The sequence below is a fragment of the Anolis sagrei genome, chromosome Y (assembly GCF_037176765.1).
Source record: "Anolis sagrei isolate rAnoSag1 chromosome Y, rAnoSag1.mat, whole genome shotgun sequence".
NCBI classification, from domain to species: Eukaryota; Metazoa; Chordata; class Lepidosauria; order Squamata; family Dactyloidae; genus Anolis; species Anolis sagrei.
In genome coordinates, this window is record NC_090035.1 from 29,891,211 (window position 1) to 29,899,544 (window position 8,334).

Sequence of the window (8,334 nt, forward strand, 5' to 3'; positions counted from 1 at the left end):
CCATGGGACCCCTCCTTAAAAGACCTGATGGCCAAACTTCTTAAAATCCAAGACGCCCAAGAGAAAAGGCATGAAAGCCTAGAGAAAACAATTAAAGAGGAAGTGAGCAAAATGACAGAAAAACTCACAGCAATGAGAGGGGAAATGATCACAATGCAATCTGATATTAAAGAATTAAAACTGGAAAAAGAAGGGATTAAGAAAGCACAGGACAAGACAAGGAAGAAGGTGGAACAACTAGAGGCCTCCATAGAGAAACTAACCAAACAACAAGACCTGGCAATGGCAAGGGAAACCAAACTCCAGTTAAGGTTCAGAAACATAGAAGAAAAAGAATAAGATGACCTAAAAAGCATTATAATGGAAATATCAGTAGGAATTTAGAATATCTCTCTAGAGGACATGGATTTGAATATTGACAGATGCTATCATGTACAGACCTACTACGCAAAGAAACACAAGACACCCAGAGATATAGTGGTCCACTTCAACAGAAAAAGGATCAGGGATGACAGACTGAAATACAACTCTGAAAAACCTACAATTTATAAAGGAAAAACAGTTGCAATACTTAAAGAAATACCGACAGCAATGATGAACAAAAGAAGATCATACTATTTTTTGATGGATATCTTAAATAAAAATGTGATAAAATTCAAATGGCTATGAACTGAAGGAATAATGATAACATATAAAGAAGAGAAGTTCTGGATTACGTCTGTAGATAAGGCTAAGAATTTCTATAAAAAGATCACGGAAAAGAGACTGAGAAAAGACTCTCCAGAATACTACAAAAATTTATTAAGTAAGATAAAAGTAATGGACAACCAAAGGTATAACACGAGGGGAAGGTTTGTGAAGACAATTTGTAATAACGTAAATGGCTTGAATGTTCCTAATAAAAGAAAATTGTTTTTCACACAAATGAAGCGTGGAAATTATGACGTGATTGCTATACAGGAGATGCATATATCCCAAAAACACACAGCTTACCTAGAAAACAAACACTTAGGTAAGCTATTTTATTCTTCAGCAATGGTTTTTAAAAAGGGGGAGTTGCTTTATATATTAAGGAGAGTCTTAACCCAGAACTAGTCTTCAAAGATGATGAGGGCAGGATGATAGGTGTTAAAATCAAGTTTAATGAACAGGAAACACTGTTATGCAATATTTATGCCCCAACAGGGGCCAAATCATCATTCATAAAGCTACTAAGAAGGAAAATAACCAATCAAACATTTAATCACTTAATAATTCTTGGGGATTTTAACGGTGTAATAGACTGTGACATAGACAGATCCAGAAAAAAAGATAAAGGTGGGGATCCTAAAGGTGGTAAACTACCTCAAAATTTTATACTACTGAAAGAATCTTTCCACCTTAAAGATATTTGGAGAATACAACACCAAACGGAGAAAGACTACACCTTTTACTTCGACAGACATCATTCGTGGTCACAGATAGATATGGTTCGGTCATCTAGCTCACTCTCACCACAAATTTAAAAAAACAACCATCCTGCCAAGATTAAACTCTGACCACTGCCCAATTAAACTCGAGATACAGATTGGGAACAGAATAAGATGATGAAAGCTGAATGAAAACCTAATACGTTCGGAAAAAGACATAGACTACTTCAAAAACATGATTAAGGGATATTTTTAACTGAACCAAAATAAAGGAACAGACTTAGGAATTGTTTGGGGTGCGAGCAAAGCAGTTCTGAGGGGTTACTTTATACAGCAGGGGGCTATTAAGAACAAAAAAAAAGAAACGAGGTCTAGGAAGAACTAGAAAAAGAAATAAAATTAAAAGAAAAGATGTTAAAACTCAACCCAAAGAAACAAAGATTAAATTGGAATTAAACATCTTGAGGAAAAAATTTAATGATACCATTGCGGAACAAATTGCTAGAAAAATTAAATTTGCCAAACTGAATTATGTTATAAATGCCAATAAAATAGGAAAACCCCTGGCAAGGCTATTAGAGAAAAAAAAATCCAAGAATGATTCATCACACAAATTACTGAAGAAGGAAAATGTTATACACTGACCAAGGATATAATAAATCAATTTCTATTTAAAAAAAACTATACAAATTAAGATGGATGACATTACAGCCTACATTTCAGAACAAAAGCTAAAGAAGATCACTGACTCACAGAGAGAAAGCCTAAATAAACCGATCTCCATTGAGGAAGTTAAGAAAGCAATAGACAGGATGAAAATCAATGATGCCCCCAGACTGGACAGCTTTACAGCCAATTACTATAAAGTTTTCAAGGAAGATCTTTCACCGCATCTACAAGAGGTAATAAATAAGTTAATAAATGGATCTGAGACACCAAGATCATGGCAAGAAGCTAACATCACTCTAATCCCCAAAGAAAAACTAACTTAAATAATATGAGGAATTTCCACCTGATATCTCTGCTGAACAATAACTACAAGATCTTTGCAAACATCCTAGCAGAGAGGTTGAAAAACCTGTTAGAGGAAAGAATACAGGAAGACCAGTGTGACTTTCTACCCAGAAGACAAATAAAAGACAATATCAAAATATTGATACTATTGAATACTATGGATACTATTGAATTTTATGGAGAAAAAAACCACAGAAGGAGGTTGGGCTTCTCTTCTTAGATGCGGAGAAAGCCTTTGACAACGCCAGCTGGGAATTCTTGACAGAAACTCTAAAAGAGATAGATATCGGTCACAGCTTTCTGAATGCAGTAAAAGCCATATATAACAAACAAACAGCAAAAATCATGATAAATGGAACAGAATCAGAGAGCATAAGGATACAAAAGGGAGTTAGGCGAGGATCCTGCTCTCCCCCTTGCTGTTTATAGTAATCCTAGAACTATTATTGGAAGACATTAGGAAAGACAAAGGACCACTAGGGACAAGGATAAGATCAGAGGAAATTAAAGTAAGAGCATATGCGGATGACGTTGTTTGCATCCTAGACACAGTTCAAAAATGGATCCAGAAAATTGAAAGATTTGGAGCAGTAGCCGGATTTAAGATTAATAAGGACAAAACCAAAATAATAACAAAAAACATCTCTAAAGAAAGAAATACAAAGCTACAACAAATAACTACATATGGAATTGTCAAAAAAGTTAGATACCTGGGCATAACCATCTCAAGTTCCAACTTGCATCTAATTAAAGATAATTATGAGAACGGCTGGAAAAATATCAAAAAGAAACTAGACAACTGGAATTACCTGAAGTTATCTTTGTTAGGTAGAATTGCGGTAATTAAAATGTCCATCCTCACAAAAATGATATTCATGTTTCAAACAATTCCCATACTAAAATCAAGAAAACACTTTACCAAATGGAACAGGGATATAACAAAATTTATATGGTACGGCAGAAGGCCAAGGATAAAACTCAAAATTTTGACAGATGCAAAAAAATAGGGGCGGACTTGCCCACCCCAATTTGCAACTCTATTTTGAGGCGAGTGCCTTGACTTGGATTAGAGAATGGGCGACTCTACAGAAACTAAAATTGCTAACTCTAGAGGGGTGGGACCTTAGAAGAGGATGGCACACCTACATATGGTATGGCAAAACCAAGGTTGAGAACAATTTCAAAAACCACTATATCAGAGGTCCCCTCCTTAGAGTATGGGAGAAATACAGGAGATTCTTCTACGAAGAAACCCCCATGTGGGTGTCACCCGCTGAAGCATTTCATAATAAATACCACGCGAGAAGTGGCACCCTTACTCAAAATTATTAAAGAAATGCAATAACGTCTGGGAGTTGAAGCCTCTAGAAGATATAAGAGACTTTGACAGCAAAAAGAGCTGGTTTCATTACTGGCAAACAAAAGAATGTTTCAAAGAGGATCGGAGAGTTGGGTTCAACACCAAGGACTCAAGCTGGGACAAGATAAGGCAAAAAAAACAAAAACTAATTAAAACACTTTATCAGACCCTGCTAGAATGGGACTTGGAAACAGAGAGGATAAAAGAAAACATGACAAAATGGGCCATAGATATAGGTCACCCAATTTTACTCAAAGACTGGGAGAATGTTTGGAAGAAGAAGCTAAGATTTACGAAAGCCACAAATATTATAGAAGGATGGTACAAGATATATTTTCGCTAGTATCTGACACCTTTACAAATCTCAAAATTCAGTAAAAATTATAATAACAGATGTTGGAGATGCGGAAAGGAGCTGGGCACCCACTTTCATCTGTGGTGGGGATGTAAGTTAATTAAGAAGAACTGGGCAACAATACATAAACACACACAAAAAATCCTGGGAGTGAAATTCGATTCGAAACCGGAACTTTCTCTTTTTAACATTATAAACTGGAATTTAAGAGAGAATGAAGAGAAATTGTTTCTTTATATCTCAGCTGCAGCAAGAACAACAATTGCCCAAAGATGGAAAGAAAAAGACCCACCACAAGTTGAAGACTGGATAAATAAAATTTTAGAGTATATGGGTATTGACAATTTATCTTACTATATTGGCAACAGGATTAAGAGTAAACAAACGAACTGGGAGCCTTTGGAAAGGTTCATGCAAGAAGAGATGCAGATCCAACTCTAAGGATGAAGGTCCAACCAACCAATACAGAGAAATGTAATTAAATTACAAGGAAAAAGGAAATGGACTTAATTACCACTGTCCCTGTGGAACGAACCGGAAGGCAGCACTTCTTTCCCTCCCCTTCTTTCCCTTTCCCTCCTTTCCTCTCTTGTCTCCCCACTTTCCCCAACCCTCCCCTTGTCCCTTCTTTCCTACCCCGTCCTCAATACTTCACTTTCCTTTTCCAACTTTTTCTCTAAAACGATCATATTGTTCTCCCACTTTCACTGTAAACCGTTGGAAATCATAAAATAAATTAAATAAATAAATAAATAAATAAATAAATAAATCCTTACCAGGGTTTGGCCTCCTTTGAGCATCTGCAGAGTGCATTTCCGTTTCCAAGGGGTGACTCTGAGGACCAGTCGCGGGAGAGGTGTGGCTCCTGAAGGGAAGGTTGCCCAACTTCTTCCTCCCTCCCTCCCTTCCCCTCCCCCTGAAGCGGTTCTGTGGCTCAAAGAAACTGATGCAGGTCAAGAAGGACAATGGCAGGGAGGACCCATTCCGGATGGGCAGGAGCTCAAAGGAAAGGTTAGGACGGGGAGAGGATGGCTTGGGGGTGCTCTCCCTAAGGAAGGCCAGCTTCTCGTGCCCCCTCCCCTCCCTCCCCCTCCCCCGGGGCTATACAAGGGCTGTGTCTTTACCTGTCCGAGGGTTTCACCTCGGCCATAGCCTCCACCTCCAGCCGAAGGGCAAGCAGCCCCTTCCATCCCAGCACTGGGGAGGCGCTGAGGCTTTCAAACTCCTCCTCTTGCGCCGAGTTTTCTGGGACTTGCAATTCCAGTGCTGTTGGACAGTTACATCCGTTTTTTAGATCAGGCCTGAGCCAACTTCGGCCCTCCAGGTGTTTGGACTTCAATTCCCAACAGCCAGTAGGGCTCGGAGTCTGGTGGAAGCTCCTTCCTTGGAGTCTTTGAAACAGAAGCTGGATGGCCATCTGTCAGGGGTGCTTTCTTGTGTTTTTCCTGCATGGCAGATGTGGTGGGATTGGATGGCTTTGGGGTCTCTTCCAACTCTATGATTCTATGCATCCTCAATGCTGAAATGGGCATACTTACTTAGACAATTCCTCGTTCTCCGAGTATTTATTTATTTACTAGCCGTCCCCTGCCACGCGTTGCTGTGGCCCACATGGGAGTTCTGTGTAGGAGGTTTGGCCCAATTCTATCATTGGTGAGGTTCAGAATGCTCTTTGACTGCAGGTGAACTATAAATCCCAGCAACTCCAACTCCCAAATGTCAAGATTCTGTTTCCCCCAAACTCCACCTGTGGTGGTCCAGCTGTACCAGAAGCTCCCACTTTCTTTGCTTTGTATTGTTTGCTTGCAGGCCAAGGCTTGGGATTCTGCAGAAGGGTGGCTTCCTGTTAAAGTTTGCAGTTATAGGGCAGGCCCCCTGTCCAGCATCGTTAAGTTTGGTTCCGCCCCCTGTTCAGGACAATTGAGAAGTGAAGGGAGCCATTTTCAGTCAGTCTCAGCAAGGTTAGTCAATGTACAGGATGATCAGTGGCTCGTCCTTGATCAGTGTGTGGGGGATAGCCCTGTCTGGGACAACACTTCACAACATTCACACTTACACAATCATGCAGGTGTACCATCCCCAACCATAGACCAGGTGCAACAGGAACACATACAGGAGAATGCTAGGCTCTTGGACGAATCTCAATGTATTGTCCTTGATGAATGCACTGGGGATGTCGAGGAGGAGGACAACACTTTACACCTATACAATTCACACCAACAAGATCACTTTTCTGGGGACCTACACACTACATTGCGCAAAAGGGGCCCTGCCAATCCTGAAAGTAAACAGGTCTTGGTAGTAGGCGACTCCTTCCTTAGAGGAATGGAAGCCGTCATTTCCAGACCGGATGGGATGGCTCGAGAAATATGCTGCCTACCGGGGGCAAAAGTACACCATATCACTCAGAGGCTCACCAGGCTCCTCAAACCCCATCACCGTCCTCCCCTCATGTTGATTCATGTAGGAACCAATGATACTGCTAGGCATACTTATCAAAAGATCACAAATGATTTTCGAGCTCTAGGAACAAAGCTAAAGCAATGTAATGTACAGGTGGTCTTTTCATCCCTCCTCCCAGTCATAAAACACGGTCCTACAAGGGCCAGAAAAATAGTACAGGTCAATAACTGGCTTAGAAAATGGTGTCAGGAGGAACGCTTTGGCTTTCTTGACCATGGCCTGCTTTTCCAGGAGAATGGCCTACTGGCAAGGGATGGGGTGCATCTCACACAAGTAGGAAAACCTTTTTGCTCACAGACTCGCAAACCTCATTAGGCGCACTTTAAACTAGGCCCACTGGGGGAAGGGGACAACAGCCTTACGAACACTACTTTACCCACAATGTCAGGGAACCGCCAGAAGGCTAAATGGAGGGCTGCACAAACACAAAACGGACCAAGTACCGAAAGCACAATAATCCCAATTAAACAGCTTAGGGGAAGATCTCAGGGGCTCACATGTCTTCACACTAATGCACAGAGCATAGGAAATAAACATGATGAACTCCAACTTTTAGCACAACACCACAAATATGATATCATAGGCATCACTGAAACCTGGTGGGATGACTCCTATCGCTGGAATGTAGACATCGAGGGCTATAACCTCTTTCACAGAAACCGAACAAAGGGGACAGGAGGCGGAGTAGCCTTATATGTCAAAAACTCATGCTGCAGAAGAAATGCATGACAGCAATCCGGGAAACCAGCTTGAAAGCATCTGGATAAGAATCAAGGGAACTGGGACTCAAAAAGATCTTGTTGTAGGAGTCTACTACAGACCTCCAAGCCAGGAAGAAGAACTTGATGAAGTCTTCTGCCAACAGTTGACCAAACAGGCACAGAGAAGAGATGTAGTAGTCATGGGCAATTTCAACTATCCTGATATTTGCTGGAAAACAAACTCGGCCAAGAGTACAAAGTCCAACAAATTCCTCGCTTGCCTTGCAGACAATTTCATGGTCCAGAAGGTAGAAGAGGCAACAAGGGGATTGGCTACTCTTGATCTCATCCTAACAAATGTGGAGGACCTGATCGATGTGGTTGAAGTGGTAAGATCCTTAGGGGCAAGTGACCATGTGCTCCTGCAATTTGAGGTACAAAGAAAGGCCGAAACTAAGACAAGTCAAACCCGCATTTTGGACTTTAGGACAGCTGATTTCCAAAAAATGAAGGAAAAACTGAGCAGCATTCCGTGGACACAGATACTAAAAGACAAGGGAGTTACGGATGGATGGGAGTTTCTCAAGAGTGAAATACTCAAGGCGCAATTGCAAACCGTGCCAACAAAGAGAAAAAATAGGACAAGTGCAAAGAAGCCAGAATGGATGTTCAAAGAACTTCTAACTGTGCTGAGACACAAAAGAGACATGCACAAGAAGTGGAAAAAGGGAGAAATCACCAAAGAAGAATTCAAACAAATAGCCAACCCCTGTAGGGAAAAGGTCCGCAAGGCTAAAGCACAAAACGAGCTCAGGCTTGCCAGGGACATTAAAAACAATAAAAAGGGATTCTTTTCTTATGTCAGTAGAAAAAGGAAAAACAAGGAGGCGATAGGGCCTCTTCGAGGAGAAGATGGGGCAATGCTGACAGGGGATAGGGAAAAGGCAGAACTACTAAATACTAGGCCTGGGTAACAACGCAAAAATTTGTTTCTAAAATCGATTCGTTTTGGGGGGGGGTTGCGTTTCGTTA